This window comes from Miscanthus floridulus, chromosome 4 (genome assembly GCF_019320115.1).
Source record: "Miscanthus floridulus cultivar M001 chromosome 4, ASM1932011v1, whole genome shotgun sequence".
Lineage (NCBI taxonomy): Eukaryota > Viridiplantae > Streptophyta > Magnoliopsida > Poales > Poaceae > Miscanthus > Miscanthus floridulus.
The window spans coordinates 82,143,152-82,164,503 of record NC_089583.1 but is presented as its reverse complement, the minus strand read 5'-3'; the positions used below and the strand labels follow the sequence as shown (position 1 = coordinate 82,164,503).

The 21,352-nt window shown below is 48.4% G+C and overlaps 1 pseudogene; it reads right to left on the bottom strand.

The window, feature by feature from the left end:
- LOC136551854 (heat shock 70 kDa protein, mitochondrial-like) overlaps positions 1 to 20,323 on the bottom strand; it is a 33,618-nt pseudogene extending 13,295 nt beyond the window's left edge.
- Between the last annotated feature and the right edge of the window lie 1,029 nt (positions 20,324 to 21,352).

The window sequence follows — 21,352 nt, the reverse complement described above, 5'->3', positions numbered from 1 at the left end:
ACTGGCGAGCGGATCTGAGGCAATGCCACTGAGTTGTGGTGCCAGATTCTCATTAACAAATGAGGATGAGCTGCCCGAGTCAACCAAAATTTGGACCGGTATCTGCTATAAGAAGCCCACCAGACGAACTGTCCGAGCGGCTGGAACACCTGATAGTGCAGACTTGGAGAGGGCCAGCATAATGTGCTCAGCCTGTGGCGAGGTTGGAGGTGTATCAGCTAAGGAATCATTGGACAAAAATGACTCCCAAAGTGGATCGACCGCGTGCAACACTTTGGGCGGGCAGCGATGATCACGGATCCACTTGGTACCGCACTTGAAGCAGAGCCCCAGAGCACGTCGGTAGGTCTTGAGGGCGGTGAGCTTGGCATCGCCAGCCGTTGGTATAGCACCAGCCACCACAGTGGCCGAGGTAGTAGCGGTCGCTGCCGGCCATTCGGAGCATGGTGGTGGTGGTGGTAGTGGTAGGGGCATCCGCGCCACTGCCACCGACTTGTAGGAAGAAGACCAATCACCACCTCGCGCGTGCTTCGGGGCAATGGGAACCGCCATTTCTTCCTGCAATAATGCCAACAAGCAAGCAGTATCTAGGTCTTTCGGAGATTGCATAATGACGATTGCTCAAATTTTAGGCTTAAGCCCGTCAATGAAGCGCTGGGTAAAATAGAGGGGATCACTAATTTGGGAGTAGGAGTTGAGGTGATCTTTGAGCTCATAGAATTCGTTCACATAGGTTTGGACAGAGGAATGCTGGCGGATGTTAAAGAGCCTGCGTAGCAGGATTTCATGCTGGTTGCGATCGAATCGATCGTGGATAAGGTGGCAGAACGTATCCCAAGAGACGTTTTCAAGCTGAGACTGAACAGATTGGTACCAGCGACCAGCTGGGCCTTCGAGATACATCTCGGCGACACTGAGCCAAAGAGGTTCATCCACCAAGTACATGTGAAAGTATTTTTCACAGCGGCGCCGCCAGCGGCGAGGATTTTCGCCATTGAATTTGGGAAACGGAAGTTTGGGAAGGCGGCCCAGATTAGCTGTGATTTGCGCCTGATCAGCAGGGCGTGGAAGGTGTGGAAGGCCTGGATTGGGGAATTGTGTAGTTGGTGGTGTGATGCTGAAATTGGGGACATGTTGGGAAATCGGTGGTTGGTAAGGGGCCAAAAATTGGTGGGGAAACGAATTGGATAGTGGAGGTGGATAATGGTTAGGCATCGATTGGGACATTGGATTTGAAATTGGGGGAGGATGATGCGTAGGCAGGGGTTGGGAAATTGGGGTGGATATTGGTGGGGGAAGTACTGTTGGGTGGGACTGGGAGGTCGACATTGCTGCTGCTGGTTGTGTATGAATCGACAGTGAGTGGACAGGGGGAAAAACACACGGAGGACTAAGAAGACTCGAACCCAGCGCAGACGGCAATGGAACATGAGACGGAGCCGGCGACATACCAGATGCCGGGATATGGGTCCACGTCGTGACGACACCTGGCCCAATATCCCGTGTAGTCGGAGCGACGCAGGGCCCAATGGGCGATTCCACGATGGAGCCCGCAGTAGCTTGCGCGGACGCCGGACCTGGGGAAGAGAGGATGCCTGGTTCACGCGCCGTTGTCTCGAACACCGCACGGTCCCAGTGGTTGGTGAGCTTGGAGACCTTGAGCGACAGGGCGTTGAGGATCCCTTCGGACTCCGGACGCCAGCGGCCCAGCTCAGCCACGGCTCGCTCGAGCTTGTCCATCCGGTCGTCCTCCTCATCGCGGACGCGCTCCACGCAGAGGGACTCGAGCTCCTGGAGGGGGCGCTCCAGGGTGGGATCCAGCACGGTGCCCACATTGGCAGAGTCGAGGCAGAAGCCCTCCAGCTCAGTGATGCGATGCTTGTACTCCGGGTTAAGGACGGCGCCGCCGGTGGACTCGAGGAAGGCGAGGCGTTGGTTGGTGGCGGCGCGAGCCGACTCCAGATCGGCAAATCGGCGCTCCCATTTGGCGTCGTGCTTGTCGAATCGGCGAGCCGACTCCTCCCTGGATTTCTGGATCTCCTCCAGAACCATCTTCATGTTAGGTTCCATAGCACCGTGGGATTTCTGGAATCGAGTGTAGTGATCGTGGGGAAGGGATGGGGAGGCCAGAATCGACGAGTCTCTGATACCAGATGTGAGGATCAGCAACTTGGAGGATGGGAAAGGAGGAGCAGAGGAAGAACAGCAAGCAGTTCGGAGGATAGGATTGAAATTAACAGAATGTTTGATACAATTTTTGTTCGCCCTTCTCTCTCTTGCCTTGGATACATATACTAGTGCCTACGCCGCTCACAGAGAATCTGCATACTTCTGGTTGGGCCGCCGGATCCGCTTGGGCCGACCGGAGCTTGGCGAGCCATGAGGTGGGTCTGAAGGAGTCGTCGTGGTACCAGGCCCAGGGAGTGGGGTGCTGACACTGCACCACCACCAGACATGTGCTCTCCGATCTTTGAGACGGCCTTATTTGCAGCGTCAAGCTTGGCCTTTATCTGCTCAATGTCGTCCGAGGTCATCTGCTTGTGGAGATCAGCGACGGCTGCCTCAATCTCGGACACAACCTCAGCCGAAATCTTGTCCCTATACTCTCCCAAGCTCTTCTCGATGCTGTAGATAGTTGTGTCCGCATTGTTTCTGATGTCGATGAGTGCTTTTCGTTCCTGATCCTTCTAGGCATGCAGCTCGGCCTCCTGAACCATCTTCTAGATGTCAGCCTCAGACAGCCCACCGGAGGATCGGATGGTGATGTTCGTCTCCTTTCCTGTGGCCTTATCTTTTGCAGAGAATGTCACGATTCCATTGGCGTCGATATCAAATGTGACCTCGATCTGAGGCATGCCTCTTGGAGCAGGTGGAATGCCAACGAGATCAAATTCACCCAGGAGCTTGTTGTCTGTAGCCATCTCACGCTCACCTTGCAGCACACGGATACCTACTTGGGTTTGATTGTCAGCAGCATTTGAAAACACCTGCAAAATCAAAACCAAAGATCAGATCAAAGTTGTACTAGTGCAGCATGGATCATAGGATGGTAATCATATCTGGACGCTCAATATTATGTTGATAAGTTGATAAAAAAAATCATCCAGATAACAGGTATACCCAAAAAGTTGAATGGTCCGAAAGAACAGAGAAATAACAACTCACCTGGCTTTTCTTTGTAGGAATTGTAGTGTTCCTGTTGATCAACCTGGTGAAGATGCCACCAAGCGTCTCAAGACCAAGTGATAGGGGAGTAACATCAAGGAGAAGAAGCTCCTTAACATCTCCACGGAGAATTCCACCTTGAATGGCAGCACCCATGGCCACAGCTTCATCAGGGTTGACTCCTTTGCTTGGGCTCTTTCCAAAAATTTCAGCGACCACCTCCTGTACTTTTGGAACCCTGGTCATCCCACCAACAAGAAGTACCTCATCCACATCTTTAGTAGATATTCCTGCATCCTTCAAGCAGTTCTTGCATGGATCTCTGGTCCTCTCAATCAGCTGGTGCACAAGAGCCTCAAACTTTGACCTTGTAAGTGTGATATTCAAATGCTTTGCTCCTGAGGCATCAGCTGTTATGAATGGTAGATTGGTTTCGGTCTGAGTGGTTGATGATGTTAGCCCACAGGATCACCGGCTTAGGTGAGTCGACCACTAACCAGTCTTGCCGACCACGACAAACGTTGTCCGACTACACACTATGGCTAGAGGTAGAAGAAGTGAGGGAGAACAGAGCATACACACATAGCAGAGACACCAGCGTTGGTCGGAGCTCTGTATAGGAGATGGTAAGTCTGAACTCTCTCTTTACTGAGTTGCAGTGGCAAACTATATATACAACTATATCCATCTAGTTCTAGTACAACTGGCATGCTGCTATAGTGACTAGATGTAATAGCAGGGCTGACTCTGGCGCCTGCTCTTGCTGTGGCTACAGTGCGGCAGGTGAGCCGTTCGGCGCCTGCCCCTGCAGCAGCTACAGTACCACAACAGGGTACCTTTTCGGCGTCGTCTTCCCCTGCCGTGTGTTCACACAAGGGAGCAATAGATTATCTAACAATTCTTCTCCTAATCCTACTGCTAACCCTTGAACCCCCTCCATGTCGATCATCTCCTTCAGCTCCGTGAGTCAAAGATGGCCGAGCGGCTTGGTGAGGACGTCCACGAGTTGCCGACCTGTTTCGACGAACTCGATGACGATCTGCCCTCTATCGACACAGTGCCTGAAGAAGTGGAACTTCACATCGATGTGCTTGCTCCGGTCGTGGAGAACCAGATTCTTTGTGAGGGCGATGGCAGGCTAGTTGTCCACCATCAGTGCTGGTGGGTGAGCTTCCACACTGGCCAGCTCGCCCAGCAGCTGGCGTAGCCACACAACTTGGCATACCGCTGTGGCCACCACTACGTACTCTGCCTCACACGTAGATAGCGTCACCACCTTCTGTTTCAGCGATAACTATGAAATTGGAGCCGATCCGAGGAAGACGAGCACGCTAGAGGTGCTCCGCCGTCCGTCGATATCCCCCGCCATGTCTGCGTTGCTGAACACAGTGAACTTCAGCCTACTTCCGCTGGTCTTGGGGAAGACTATGTAACACCCTCGGTGTTACGCTGTAAATCTTTTGCTAAAACATGTCATGAGCATCATGGTTACGTGTTAATGCATGTGATATAGTGTGTAGATCGATTTTCGTAACTCGAAACGATCAACAGAAACGTGAAACGAAAGTTACATTTCATAGTCAAGTTCTATCACCTAGGGTTTTAAATCAATTTTTATTAAGCAAAAACACTATAGAACGTGTATACGAAACTTTAATAAAGTTTATAGTACAAAGCTTGTAGATGACAATGAAATACTTGCGGTCGTGAAAGGAATTCACTAGCTAGCATACCTAATAGCTTGGAAAGCGAATTTGACGCGAATCCGATCAAGACTTAACCAAATCTCTTAAGTCGGAAAATGGTTTGTCAAGGCCAAGTTTGGCAATTTTTGTAGAAGAATCGGGTTAAGGAGTGATGGGGTATTAGGGTTTGTTTTAGTAGCCTAACATGCCCTCCTGAGTATAGAATAGGTGGTTCGGTGTTTGAAGTAACGAATTTGATTTTTGAGGTGCTTTAAAAATCATGCATGGCACGTTTCCGGCCGGTGTCAACGACTGTGCGCGGTCACCATGCCTCGGCTCGGCGCCACAGCGCTGGTTTGCCCAATGCGTGCGCACACTGCCGCGTAGGCCCTAACCGCCGCTGCCCTATCTCGTCTGGCCGGCCAGGCTTGCCTTGGGCTGCCATGAGCCAGCTGCACTGCTAGCCACTGCCACCCGCTGCTGCGCTGCTGCTGCCCGTTTCAGCCGTCGCGCTGCGTGGCTCTACCACCTCGTGTTCGCCTACGCGGGGCTATTGCGCGTGTGGCCGCACTTGGCCTGCTACGGGCGGCACATGGCCTCTGCCCGCACCGTCGCGCCACAGCCGCCGCCGTCTCATCACCATGCTGCCTCATGCTGTCGTCGTCGCGCCATAGCACGCGCACGTTTCTCTGCGCTACGTCATCACGTCGGGCGCACTGCGCGCGCAGGCACGCGGCACCCCCACATGCCGCTGCTCTACCTAGCGTCCGCGTCCCGCCGAGGCGACATAGCACCAGCTACGCGTCATGCCACTGCCTCTGTCATCCTTGATCTGCCCATGCGTGCAACCATTCCCCGTGGCGTCTTTGTCCTCTTCCATTTAGTAGCAAGCGCCACGCTGCGCCCCTAGTCACCTCCGCCTTAAATGGCTTCGCGCCGGCGTCACCGAGCCGCGCCTGAGCCAGCTCACAGCATCGAGTCGCTTCTTGAGTAATTGCGCTCACCTGTGACTCGAGTGAGAACCTAGCTACCCTCCAAGACCGCCCACGGCTGTTGTCGTACCATCTCGAGCCCCAATTTGAAGATTCCCCGTCGTCGGTCATCCTTATGACCAAATGGCGGCGCCCTCGCAATTCGCCTCACACCGTCCACCTCCATCCAATTCCATGCAACCGTGCCTAGCCTGAGAGGTTAGCTCGTGGTTAGGATTGAACCACTGAGCTATCATCCACCAGTGAGGTAATGCGAGGCATTTCCCTCACGGCGGTCTGCCATGGCCGTCGGAAGGCGGTACTCTGCCATGGCGTCGTTTCTTTGCTCCTTTGCTTCTAACAATCGGTGCTTTGGTGTCACTTTGACTTGGTTGCCTTGCCTGTGTAGCAGTTTCACTGATGGAGCAGCAGATCGCCGAGGACACCTTCGCCGCAGTCATCATGAACCAGAGCACTCCTGCGCACGTGGTCAACCACCTTGCTGAGCCCCACGACCGTGTCCAGACCGTCCTACATGTCTTTGGTGAGGCACCACTGCTCCTAGGGTAGACGGTTGAACCGGTTAAGGTCTAGGATCGCCGGTACGCATTCGCCGCCGTCGGCGAATTGGGTTTAGATGTCGTTCCCATGGGCAGCGCGTTTGGGTGTAATAGCGATTCAAATAGGGTTTCTATCTTGTTGCCTGTAGCCTGTGGATGGATAAAAGGGTATCTGTAGAGGCATCGGGCTAGGTGCTTTCGCGGGCGCTGGTGTTGCCGCGGCCAGACCCCGCCACGACGCATGGCCACGTCTATGTACTGCACCATTTTTGGTGTTTGATACCTCGATCGGTTGTGCTTTGCATGTAGAGTGTTATGGTGGTGATGGTCGATGCTGGGGAGGTCCGTGCTCGCCGGTGTTTGGCTGGAGATGTCGCGGCCTCTATTAGTTCTAGCTAGGGACCTAAAAAACGGGAATTCGATTAAGGGTACGGTGCTAGATGCAAATCCATGACTTAGTTAAATAGTGTTTGAGTTAGTTTTGCAAATAGGAAAGAGAACGAGGCTCTTTAGCATAAGAGCCAGCCCACGTGCGGGCTCCGCCGTGGGCCGCGTAGCGTGGGCCACGCTCTGGCTGGGCCACTTGGGGCCGTTGGCCTTTTTCTTTTTCCAGAAAATTAGAAATGTTTGTTATTTTATTTTCTAAGCTGATCTTTGGTATTTAATATAAAATCTTGTAAAAGTCCAAAATTAGTGAAACAAAATTTGTTTGGTTCACAAAATATTATCTATCGGTTGGTGTAGTTAGTTTATAGTTATATGTGATAGTGATTGATTCATTAATTAAATTAGGAAAGCTTAGAATTATTTAGCTTAATATTTGTAGAAATTTTTGTGGCAAATTAGTGATAGATTTAGCCATGAAAATTTTACAGTAGGTTCATTAAATGATTATGTGTTCACTGTAATTTTTGTAGCCCTAGAGTAGGTTGATAAATAGAGTAGCGAGTACTCCTTGTTTTATGATATATGGCGTAAATCGATATTAAGAATAGGAATGCCTTTAGTTGATAAGGTAATACATGCTATGTCTCATACCTGTTTAGTGGTAATAATAGGTAACTTAGCATCTCGGTCGGTAAAGCTAGCTTAGTAGCTTGATAGATGTATTCTTATTTTAAGAGTTGTTGTTGTCGTATTACTAAGTGTTGCATTATTATTTCATGCATGTAGATAACGAGTTGGTAGAGTTCGTGCATATGGGTGCACAGGAGTACGAGGACATCATTAAAGAGTACGAGGAGGAGATTCTCCTATAGGAGGGAGCTTCGGAGCCATCAGTTGCTGACTTTGTTGACACACCGCCTGCCCAAGGCAAGCCCCGGTGCATAACCCTTATTTTGAATGATCACTGAATATGTATATGATATGCATTTACGTTACAGGCATTTTATGGAAACCACATGCATAGATATACCTACCTATGAGTCCTACTAGTATAGGTCGAGTAGTTGCTATACTCAGGATTTCGGTAGCATGGGTAACATGCCGTTACTCACAATAGGTGATTATTAAGATCACTCATGATAAAATGGTGGAATGGAAAATAGAGACCGGATAGAGATATGGTTTGGGTATTGGTGGGTGTAAGAGGTTGTGTCTTGCGGCCAATAGGGCATAGCTTGGTTACACTTTTCCCTGTCTGTGTCGGTTAAGAACCGGTCGTTGCATTGGGTTCTAGGTAAGTCACAGACTTATTATCTTGAGCACATACTTAGGTATGGGTGCAGGAAAGGCTTGTTGCTCTCTTGTCGTGGGTTTCGGCTCTTTCTGGACCGACTGATTGGAGGCGGGGATGATGGAGGTCTAAGCACCGCACTGAGTTTGGGACTTAGGAGCGGGGGCTTAAAGTCCAAGTTTGGATGGGGACCTAGACCTCATGATAGGAGAGTGATGACTTGGTCCTGCTTGTGCCTAGGGTACAAGTAGGGCATGTGTTTCGGGGTACCCAGCTAGGCATATTGATTCACGAATTACTAGCGTTCTGGTACGGTTTGTCTATAGTCTAGCACCATAGTAAGAACTGAAAGATGAAAGGTGATGAAATAGAACTATTTGTTCAACTCTTGCTTGAAAGTAGAACATGTGCTTACATATAATGGCTAGATAATGAAATAATTATGACTGCTAATAATAACATAAATAAGGATTCACTATTAGTATTGCTTTCTGCTAAAAGAAAACCAGCAAACCATAAAGCTTATCATATCCCTTGAAGTCAGGAAATTATTCCCACTAGTCGGATAAGTCTTGCGAGTACATTGTGTACTCAGGGTTTATTTACCCCTATTGTAGGTGCAGCTTGAGGAGTAGCCATTGTGTGAAGGATTTTTCTGGTGGGCATAGATGGATTCTTGTTAATTATTGTTAGATGTTTATTTTCATTCCGCTGTTTAATATTCCATACTCTGAATTTGGTAATGTAATAATACATTTCTAAGAACTCTGGATGTATGAAATAAACTAAGTATTGTAACTTGTTCTCATTATTAGACCCTTTGGAAAAAAATGTGGATTATTTGGGCTCTCCCTTAGGGTGTGCTTGACGAAACCCGCCCGATGTGGCTCGCTCTCGGAGTGCTTAGTGTCAGTGGAAGACAAGCACCTCCATGAGTATGTTATTTCAGGCGGTTCTACCACACACCGTCCCCTTGATCTAGCATAGTAGTCGCTTCACTACAGCCCAGTGATCCTCTCTAGGATCCTCCATGAAGTGACTAACATAGCCCATGGTGAACGCAATGTCTAGCCTCATGTGGACTAGGTAGCGCAGACCGCCGATGATGCTTTGGTAGAGTGTTGCATCTACCTTCGCCACGGTACTGGCCTTTGTCAGTTTCAACCGCTCCTCCATCAGAGTCACGCATGGCTTGCACTCAGCCATGCCGCTCCACTTCAATAGCTTCAAGGCATACATGCTCTGATCGAGTGTGAGTGCCTCCTTCCCCTGTCTCACCTCGATGCCGAGGTAGTAGGAGAGCGTGCCGAGATCGCTCATTCAAAAATGAGCCGCCATCTCACGCTTGAAGCTGTCGATGTCCTCCGCACAGGGGCCTATGATGATCAAGTCATCCACATACACGCCGCCGACGAGCTCCTCCTTCCTCCGTCACCGCGTGTAGAGCACATGCTCAGTTGCACACCATGTGAACCCAAGCTCGCCCAGCGTGGCATCAAGCTTGGTGTTCTACGGTCGTGAGGCCTGTCGTAGCCCGTAGAGTGCCTTGCGCAGTCGGAGCACCCTGTGCTCCACTCCCTTGATGGTGAAACCCGAAGGTTGTCTGACGAAGACCGTCTCCGCTAGCTCATCATTGAGGAAGGCTGATTTTACATCTAGATGATGGACGCGCTAGTCCTTTGATGCTGCCAAAGCTAGTAGCAAACAGACAGACTCCTCGCGCTGAACAAAGCCTCGGGCGACGAGTCGCGCTTTGTGCTTGACAATGGCACCATGCTCGTCCCGCTTGACCTTGTACACCCACTTTAGGTCGATCAGATGGTATCCTAGAGGTGGATCGATGAGCTCCCAAGTCTCATTTTCCTCGATCACCTTCATCTCCTCTAGCATCGCCTGTCATCAATCTCCATTGCGCTCGGCCAGCGCGAACATGGGTGGTTCCTCTACACTAATGAGCAGCAGCTCTGGGTCATTGAGCAGTCGACCTACCAGTCCTGAGGGCCCTATGGCACCGACGATGTCGTCCAGCCTATGGAACCGCACCTCCACACCATCGTGGAAGGCATCCACGAACTCAGTGATGTCACTTGGAGGTGAGGCGAACTCAATCAGTGTTGATGGAGTTCCCTGTTCTGTTGAAGTGATTGGCACAACACCTAGAGTGCTCAGCACCCTGGATGCAGTGCTTGACACTACTCCTGGACCGCTCGTCACCACTCCTAGAGTGGTCTGCACCCCTCCCGGAGTGCTTGACACCTGTCTTGCAGTGGTCGACACCAATGCAAGACCCCTCGGCTCCACTATGGGAGTGTTTGGCACCCGTCCTAGAGTGGCTGCCATCATTGCAGGACCTCCCGCCTCCATTCCTAGAGTGCTCGGCACCCCTCCCGAAGTGCTTGGCACCTCCCAGGAGTACTTGGCTCTATCGCTGGAGTGCTCAGCACCCCTCCCAAAGTGCTCAGCACCTCTTCCCCAGCGTCTCCACCACCATGGATGACCAAATGCTCGACGACAAAGGTGCTGGTGAAGTCGCCAGCTGAAAGATCCTAATGGCTAGAGGGGGGTGAATAGCCTAATAAAAATTTCTACAACAACACTTAACAAAAGGTTAGACAATTATGAGGCGAAGCAAGTGTTGCGCTAGCCTACTCAAAATGCAAGCCACCAACCATAATTCTAGTTTAGATAGTGTCTATTCACACAAAAGTTATGACACTATTCTATGTTAGTGTGCTCTCAAAGGCTAACTAAAGAGCCACACCAACCAAGCAAGCAAGCTCTCACAACTAGCTACACTAAAGAGCTTGTCAACTAGTTTGTGGTAAAGTAAAGAGAGTGATCAAGAAGGTTATACTACCGTGTAGATGAAAGAACCAATCAATCACAAGGATGAATAACAATGAAGACCAATCACCTCAGAATCAATGATGAACACAATGATTTTTACCGAGGTTCACTTGCTTGCCGGCAAGCTAGTCCTCGTTGTGGCGATTCACTCACTTGGAGGTTCACGCGCTAATTGGCTTCACACGTCAAACCCTCAATAGGGTGCCACAGAACCAACACAAGATGAGGATCACACAAGCTACGAGCAATCCACTAGAGTACCTTTTGGCTCTCCGTCAGGAAAGGTCAAGAACCCCTCACAATCACCACGATCAGAGCCAGAGACAATCACCACCCTCCGCTCAACGATCCTCGCTGCTCCAAGCTGTCTAGGTGGCGGCAACCACCAAGAGGAAGCGAAATCCGCAGCGAAACACGAACACCAAGTGCCTCTAGATGCAATCACTCAAGTAATGCAATTGGATCACTCCTAATCTCACTATGATGATGAATCAATGATGGAGATGAGTGGGAGGGCTTTGGCTAAGCTCACAAGGTTGCTATGTCAATGCAAATGGCCAAGAGTCTGAGCTTGAACCAGCCATGGGGCTTAAATAGAAGTCCCCATGAAATAGAGTCGTTGTACCCCTTCACTGGGTACTGATCGGGGTGATCGGACGCTCTGGTCCTACTGACCGGACGCTGCTTCTCAGCGTCCGATCGCCGGATGGCGGCCACGTGTCTCCTGTGTTCAATGGTGATCGTATGATCTCAACGGTCGAAATGTTGACCGGATGCTCCGACAGAGCTGACCGGATGCTGGACCCTCAGCGTCCGGTCGTTTGCAGTAAGGGTCCAAAACGTGTTTTTACCGACCGGACGCATCCGGTCATGCTTGACCGGACCCTGCCAGCGTCCGGTCACACTGTGATTTCTTACAGTGCTGACCGACAACACGACCGGACGTAGCCCTTCAACGTTCGGTCGCTGAGCGACCCAGCGTCCGGTCAGTTGACCAACGCCAACATCATTTCGACCAACTCCATTTCACCTCTAACTTCTTCACCCTTGCTCAAATGTGCCAACCACCAAGTGTATCACCTTGTGCACATGTGTTAGCATATTTTCACAAACATTTTCAAGGGTGTTAGTTCTCTACTAGATCCTAAATGCATATACAATGAGTTAGAGCATCTAGTGGCACTTTGATAACCGCATTCCGATACGAGTTTCACCCCTCTTAATAGTACGGCTATCAAACCTAAATGTGATCACACTCTCTAAGTATCTTGATCACTAAAACAAAATAGCTCCTATGGTTTATACCTTTACCTTGAGCTTTTTGTTTTTTCTCTTTCTTCTTTCCAAGTCCAAGCACTTGATCATCATCATGGCATCATCTTCATCATGCTATGATCTTTGTTTGCTTCACAACTTGGAGTGTGCTACCTATATCATGATCACTTGATAAACTAGGTTAGCACTTAGGGTTTTATCAATTCACCAAAACCAAACTAGAGCTTTCACCAGCTTCCCCAGCGCTTAGACTGTTCTAGTCCTAGGCCGCCTTCTAGTCAAACACAATGTTGCGCGAGACAAGCACCTTGCCTCTATGTGGGTTGTAGAACCAGTACGCCTTGGTACCCTCTATGTAGCCTAGGAACACCATCGGTGTGCTCCTATCCTCTAGCTTGGTTAGGACCAGTTTTGTCTTCCTGACATGACCTATGCAGTCAAATGTCTAGAGGAAGGACACGCTCGGCTTGTGTCCATGCCAAGCCTTGAACGACGTCTTGCCCTTCAGGGCCTTGGTGGGAGCGCGGTTGAGGATGAACACCGCCGTGGTCACCGCCTCACCCTAGAACCTTGCCGGCATGCCCTTGGCCTTCATCATGGATCGAGCCATGCCGACCACCATCTAGTTCCATCGCTCCACCACGCCATTCTGTTGTGGTGAGTACAGAGCAGTGTGGTGTCGCACCACACCCTGATCCATGCAGTACGTAGTGAACTCCACTGAAGTGAATTCGCCGCCACGATCAATTCTCAGCACGTGGAGCTTCTTGCCGCTCTCGGCCTCCGCGCGCCTCTTGAACTTCTTAATTGTCGCCGCCGCTTCGTTCTTGCTTGTTAGGAGTTTCAACCACATGTAGCGGCTGCAATCATCCATGAGCAAGAGGAAGTACCACCGACCACCGTTTGTGGCTAGCGTGATTAGCCCACAGAGATCGCCGTGGACGAGCTTGAGAGCGTCCGCCGCGCGATACTTGGCCGCCTTTGGGAATGGCAGCCTCCTCGGCTTCTCGGTAAGGCAGCTGTCACATAGCTCACCTCCGTGCTCGATGTGGGGTAGCCCTCGAACCATATTCTCCAGCCGACCAAGTGCATCGAAGTTGAGATGTCTGAACCAGGCATGCCATAGCCATGATTCCTCGGTGTGCCTTGTCGCTAGGCATACCGGCTGCTCTATCTTCAAGTCGAGTAGGTACAATCGGTTTCAGAACCTCTTCACCTTGGCAAGAAGTCGTTGTTCTTGGTCCCTGATCCTAAGGACTCCATCCTTGGTCAGTACCTTGCTACCACGCTCATCCAGCTGGCCAATGCTGATGATGCTTGAACGCAGCTGCGGGATGTAATATATATCCGTTAGCGCGCAGTGCTTGCCGTTCTAGCACCTGAAGATGATGGTGCTGCGCCCTTGGATTGCGATCCTTGAGCCATCACCGAACTTCACCGTGTCGGTCACATCATCGTCGAGCTCAGAGAAGGCTGCCTTGGAGCCCGTCATGTGGTTACCGGTGCCGGAGTCCAGGTACCACTGCTACTCTTGCTCGCCGCCCATATGTTCGAGGTGGACTTGGGCACGTGGTTCGTCAAGGTTGACAGCCTTTAGAGTCTTCCCAGGCCCTTTCACCGTCATCACCTCTCCCTTCTCGGCCTCGATGTTGTGTAGTGCACAGAACATCGCCATCAGGATAGTAGCCTCATCATCATCGTCAGCTTGCGCTAGATGAGCCTCAGCCTTCTTCTCCTGCTTGCGATTTGGGCACTCCCTTGACCAATGGCCTATCTTTCCGCAGCGCCGACAGGCATTGGGGTCGACCTGCTTCTTCTTCTCCAAAGAAGCCTTGTTGCGGCGCTTGCCATCACCACCGCGGCTAGAGGAGGCTACCCCGGAGTTCCTCTGAGCAACCCACTCCTCCTCTATCAGCAGCAGTTTGCCGCTGTCTTTCGTTGCTGTCGTCTGCTCTAGGTGCTCGTCCATCGTCCGCAGACGGCCTGTCACATCCTCAATGGTGAGGGTGGACAAGTCCAGCATCGTCTCTATGGAGAGAGCGATCTAGATGTACTTTGCCTGCACGGAGTGGAGGTACTTGGAGACCACCTCCTCTTCGTCGATGGTGACATCGTGGCTCTTCAGCTTGCTGATGAGCATCTGTAGGCGGAGGGAGAAATCCTCCACCGATTCACCATCCTTGAACTTAAGGTTGTCATACTCCTACTTCAAAAGCTGGGCCGTTGCCTTCGTTGCGCGGTCGAAACCAACGCGCCTCGCCACAATAGCCTCCCACGCCTCCTTAGCAGAGCTTTTCGTCCCCAACGGCTCCCTATACTCCGTCAGTACAGTAGCGAGGATAGCCTCCAACGCTGACATGTCATCTTCTTCATTGTCGGTGCCCTTGTCAATAACATTCTAGAGCCATCGGGCTCTGAGCTTGACCTTTATGGTCACCGACCACTCTCCATAGTTGGTGCGAGTCAGCGTTGGCTAACTGGTGCCGCTGACCTCCCGCACTGTGCAACACAACGACCTTCTATTGTGGCTAGGCAGCCACAATAGTGCCACTGCTGTCTTCCATCTCTAAACCATCTGTCATCACCAGCGGTTAGTCCGGCGATGGCGCTTGTACGGCTCTGATACCACATGTTAGCCCACAGGATCATCGGCTCAGGTGAGTCGATCACTCACCAGTCTTGCCGACCACGACAAATGTTGTTCGATCACACACTATGGCTAGAGATAGAAAAAGTGAGGGAGAACAGAGCATACACACACAACAGAGACACCAGCGTTGGCCGAAGCTCTGTATAGGAGATGGCAAATCTGAACTCTCTCTTTACTGAGTTGCAGTAGCAAACTATATATACAACTCTATCCATCTAGTCCTAGTACAACTGTCATGCTACTACAGTGATTAGATGTGACAGCAGGGTTGACTCTGACGCCTGCTCCTACTGTGGCTACAGTGCGGCAGGTAAGCCATTCGGTGTCTGCCCCTGCAGTGGCTACAGTACCATAGCAGGGTATCTTTTCAGCGTCGCCTTCCCCTGCTATGTATTCACACAAGGGAGCAGTAGATTATCTAACAGATGACAGTTCAACTTTTGCCTTCTCGGTAGCTTCACGAAGCCTCTGCAAAGCCAATCTATCCTTTGACAAGTCAATGCCCTCAGTTCGATTGAAACCAGTCACCAGGAACTCCAAAAGAGTATTATCAATAAGCCTGGGCGTTCGGGTTACCCGATTTTTTCGGGTCGGGTAATTCGGGTAATTCAAAATTCGGGTAATAAAAATTGCTACCCGATATTACCCCCGAAAAAACACTACCCGCAAATTCGGGTACCCGATAATTCGGGTTCGGGTTCGGGTATTACCCGATATACCCAAATTTACAGAAAACAACAAACTACACTAAATTTCAGTAGCGATCTATACATAATTTCAGCAGCAATTTGTATAGAATTTCAATAGCAATTTGTAGAGAATAATATATTACAGTCACTCATTCAAATAGAGAGAATTATATTCTAATAAAGTGATAAGTTAAATGGTTCAGCTAACAACACATGATGAATACAAAGACAAAATAAATCTTTGGGTAGTTCGGGTAGTTTGGGTACCGGGGGATATTACCCGAATTACCCAAACTAATTTCGGGTAATCAAAATCGCTATCCGAATTTGGGATCGGGTACCTCGGGTTCGGGTAATTCGGGTCCGGGTTCGGGTACGGGTAATGGGTATCGGGTATTTTGGCCAGGCTTAATTATCAAAATCTTCACCACCCAAGAAAGTGTCACCATTTGTTGCTTTGACCTAATAATACACAGAACCAAATAAAAAAATGTATTTAATAACATGTATGCATCACAACAGATGAGTTGAAAATTATGAAAAAAAATACCTCAAAGACTCCATTTGAGATCTCCAGAATAGAGATATCAAAAGTTCCTCCTCCAAGATCAAAGACTGCTATCAAACCCTCGTTGTTATTCATTCCTTAAGACAGAGCAGCGGCTGTCGGTTCATTGATGATCCTTTCAACATCGAGGCCAGGATTACGACCTGCATCCCTTGTGGCCTGACGCTGCGCGTCATTGAAGTACGCTGGAACAGTTATCACAGCCATGGAGACAGATTTTCCAAGGTAAGATTCTGCTGTCTCCTTCATCTTGGTCAACACAAACACACCCATCTGGCTTGGTGAGTACTGCTTGCCATCTGTTGTTTCAACCCACGCATCACCATTTGGAGCCTTGACAATTTTGCATGGCACCATCTTCGTTTCTTTCTGTGTCTGTGGACCATCAAAGCGGCGTCCGATCAGGCGCTTTGTTCCAAAGAAAGTATTCTGGGGATTTGTTACAGCTTGGCGCTTGGCAGGAGTTCCAACAAGGCGCTCTCCCTTCTGATTAAAAGCAACAGCAGATGGTGTTGTTCTAGCACCTTCGGCATTCTCGATAACTTTTGGATTCTGCAGTCATTTGATTACCAGTTCAGCAAAAGACAACGAGAGAGAGAAAAAATGACCGGTAGAATATTTACAGGGACCTGACCTTCCATAACAGACACACATGAGTTAGTAGTTCCCAAATCAATTCCAATGACCTCATTTCCAGCTGCTTTTGCACTGAATAACAGTTACACATACAAATCTCTATACAACTAAAACATACGGATTGTCAACATCTACCCGACAGAACCAAAAGACTCATGTGATCCATATCCGGCAGACAAATAATCACCGCATCTCATGCGATCCATATCCGGCAGGCAAATAATCACCGCATGGAGAGACTAGAAGGCAAGTAAATAAAATGGAATAAAACTTACGAAATCACCGGCAGGCAAATAATCACCGCATGAAGACACTGGAAGACAAGTAAATAAAATAGAATAAAACGAAAAGAGAATTATGGGAAGAGAAAAGAATTTATTGGAATATCACCACGCAATGATCATGATCGTGATCCAAATCTCGTTCGTCGTCCTTCGCGTTGCGTGTTGACAACAAATACTTTTTTTCTCTATCTCTTCTCTATCTCTATCTCTTCTCTACAACTAAAATATATAGATTGTCAACATCTAACTGGCAGGACCAAAACACTCATGCGATCCATATCCGGCAGGCAAATAATCACCGCATGGAGACACTAGAAGGCAAGTAAATAAAATAGAATAAAACTCACAGAATCACCGACAGACAAATAATCACCGTATGGAGACACTGGAAGGCAAATAAAAAAATGGAATAAAACGGAAAGATAATTATGGGAAGAGAAAGAAATTTATTGGAATATCACCACGCAATGATCATGATCGTGATCCAAATCTCGTTCGTCGTCCTTCACGTTGCGTGTTGATAACAAATACTTTTTTCCCAAAAAATGAATTGTTGCCATGCCTCATGCAGGCTAGGATATTGTAAGTCCGAGTATACATATTTTGGGCAAGCCAGAGCATGGATAAATTCAATTCGATGCCTAGCAATAAATTTTCAGTCTTTGAGACAACTGATGTTTGTCGTAACTTTCAGACAACAAGCTTCAAGCCTAGCTTTTATTTCAGATTCATTACAATAATGAATATGTTTCTAGACATTATCATGGTATAATACACGTGAAAAATTGAATTGATATATTCTTGATTTTAACTTGGCTAACAAACATCTCATTCAATTTATGTTGCACCCGTTGCAACGCACGGGCACTCATCTAGTTAGAGTAACTACAATAAGAAGGTTTAGCTCTGTAGTCTGTAGAATTAAGACAGCAAGAGATCACTGTTACCTGAAAGGTCTTGCGAAACTAGCCCATTTTGAGAACAGGCTGGCAGCACATTTTGACTGTAAGCTGGCCCTGAGCTGAGAAAAGTTTGATCGAATACAGTAAGTAGGAGCAAGAAGACAAGCAAGGGAAGAAACAATATTGTCTATGATGATATTCAAAAAATCCCTAAGGTGCAATCCTAGCTGCACTGCCTAAGTAAACAAAACCACACTAATGACATACAGAAAACTTCCATTATACAAATAATTAAAACTGACTACACAATGGTGCACAAAGATAATTTGTTCGTGTTCATGATTAAGCTACCCTTCATGCACAGGAACCACTGAGCCAATGATGCTAGAAATCCTTAGGGCAAGTACATTTGTACAAATGAACCGTATCATAGGAATATAGGATGTATCATGCACTGCTACTAAGAATTTATGACGTGAAGGTGAGAAAAATAGGTAGTTAGTTCACACAGCAATGGTTTCATAAGATAAGTTTTAGAACTATTATTATGAGACTAATTCCACACCATTGTACGAGTTGTACGTACATGTAGTTGCCATGGTAGTCACAACATACGTTCCTTTTTCTATGAATGATGAACAAATTAAGGAATTATAGAGTTACTATGAGACAAATTAAAGACATGTAATTCTAGAGGTTGATTGTTGTCATCTAAGAAATACTGATCGCGTTAATGCATGAGAAGCCCTGAAAACAGCACCCAGGCCTTTGTGCATGAAATAATCTACAAACATCTATAACTCTTATAAAGCAAAACCCTACTAGCATATTTCTCTGCGATTTCGTGAAACCACGTCATCAAACGGGTCCCGCAACTCACTAACCTTCAAGTCACGCAGGCCAAAGCTGTCTCCCCCCAGCCGCCATGGACGATTCCTTTCCAATTCCATCGAGTCAGCTCCTCAGAAGTCAAAACTCGAAGTGACACATACTCCTCGCAATACTGATGCATCAAGTCTGCAACACTAATGCCGCCATCAAGTCTATCTTTAGTGATCGAAGACAAAGAGACGTACGGCTCCACTATCATCTACTGGCCATGTCTGATACTCCAATTCGATCCCTTCGTATCCCATGTCATTGAACCCAAAGACGACACCCTTCTCTCTGTCTGTTCCTACTTATATATGCAGTGCTACGGCAATGACGATCACCTTGCCTCTTGGCTCTCGGCCGATCCCTGCATTCAAGGTGATAGGTCGATGAACAACTGCACATCAGCAATTCAACACATCCTTGGCGGCTACAAACTACATGCAGTTCTGTCTTCGTAGAGATCGCTCCTTTTCTCTCTCTATACTCGTGCAGGTGTCATGCTTGGTGTAGTATTTGTTGATATTTCATTCGAGAAGTTATCTTCTGCTGCTACTGATCATGGCTAAGCCATCAATTTCTTATTATTTTTGTTACAGATGAGTGCACAACGAGCTGACACAAGGATATAGACTTCAACTCCAAAGTCAAGATGGGCACATGGCACCGAACGCCTACTTTGATTTTTTTTCTTCTGTTGATCTACATGGTTATTTGTTTGGAAGTTTGGTTGTGATATATTTATAGTAGATCATTATTCACCCATCCAGCTATGTGGCACAATTTTCCAGGTATGGCTAAAAGACATCATTTGACATGGTTTGATTCACGTCTTTTAGAAATTGTTTATACATATCAAATAATGTATATGAATTTGTACTATAAACCTTACGGTGCTCCATCACCTTGAGAATTTTAGCCTGCAAGCAAAGAAGCTTCTACATCTATGCACATCCCTATTTTCAGTTCAATGCTGCGATTTGCTTTCTACATAATATTGATACTATTAAATTATTCTTCTCTTAGCCTGCAGGATTATCTAATATATTTTAGCATTTTATTTTTCCATTCTCTTTAACTTTTAGCATAACCTTTCGTTCATAGAGAATTTGTCACGAACTGATCTTTACATCCCGCAGCAATGCGTGGGGAACTCAACTAGTTTTGGAGAATAGAGTGCCGCTTCCATGAACACAAAATCATTATGTTGTACTAATCGGCAAAAAAATAAAACAACACTAATTTTAGCGTAGCGGTAAGGCCGCAATTTCCATCCATCCTTTTCGCATCAAAACCACAAGCACGTGAGAGAACTCAAACCAATCTACATTAACTATTCAACCGCCAGTACACATCTCTCCTCGAGTTAAGAATCAACCCCAATCCACTGGATTACCAAACAAGCATGAGATGACTAATACTGATTATGAATAAAAACAAGGAGACGAAGGATGCAAGAAGGCGGGGGTTACGGATCCGAGAGGGTGGACGCGAGGTCCCATCACCGCGCGGCGCGGAGGAGCAGCAGCGCCGCCGCCATCGATGGCTAGTAGTCCCCTACGCGGTAGCAAGATGGGTTTCCGGCTTGAGGGTTTTGGGACAGAGTCAGGGTTTTGGGGGAAAATGAAAGGAGGGTGACGAGATCCTCTAACAACGTACGTACTCGTTTGTACGTGAGAGGGACGTCCAAGCCTCCTGCACCGTTGCCGCAGCATCTGACGGACGATATTGTACATCACAGAACTACAGGTGAGGTCACGGCCCAAAATCCCTTCAGCCCATACGTGGACACAGACTACACAGACCACTAACTATGCTCGCGTTCCTTAAAAAAAAAGGAAAAAGAGAGTTAAATGCAAGGTAGGCCCATGAATGTCTAGGGTGCTACTTAGGTCCATGAACTCTCAAAACATATTTCTGGCACCCTAATTTTGTTGTGTTGTGTCGTTTAGGTCCACAAACTCTCAAAATACATTTTTAGCACCCTAATGTGGCCCAAGTGTGTCATTTAGGTCCATAATGGTCCTGGAGCTTCCTTCTAGCCTACATGGCATCGCTAGTGTGGCGCTGACAGTGTTGCCGCGCACGTGAGGAGCGCGTGAGGTGGTTTGGGCCATAGAAAAAAGTAGGCACATCCTCTTCTTCCTTTCCTTTCATTTCTATCTCTACGGCATACCCAAGTGGCTACGTGGCGAGGTCATCGATCGGCAGTGGCACGAACGGGATGGGCCGTATAGCAGCAACTCCATGCGTCCCTGTGCGCGACAACACGGCGGGGGGTGTGCATGCGCAGCACACTCGCCACGGCTGAGTCTGCCATAGGTCGTACGTGCAAAGCAGAGTAGGCAAGCAATGTACAGGCTGGAAAGCAACGGCTAGTGTCACGGGAGATGAGACCGATGAGCCCTCAAGACCCCGCGACTCCATTTGGTCACCACTCACTAGCTTGCTCCATCGCAAGGTGAGTGAGCTTTCAAATCCGCTAGCCACTGCTGCTGAAAGGTCCTTGTTTGATTTTGGTAATTGAGTGACAACCTAGCTGGACTAATTGTGTTTAATATGAGACACA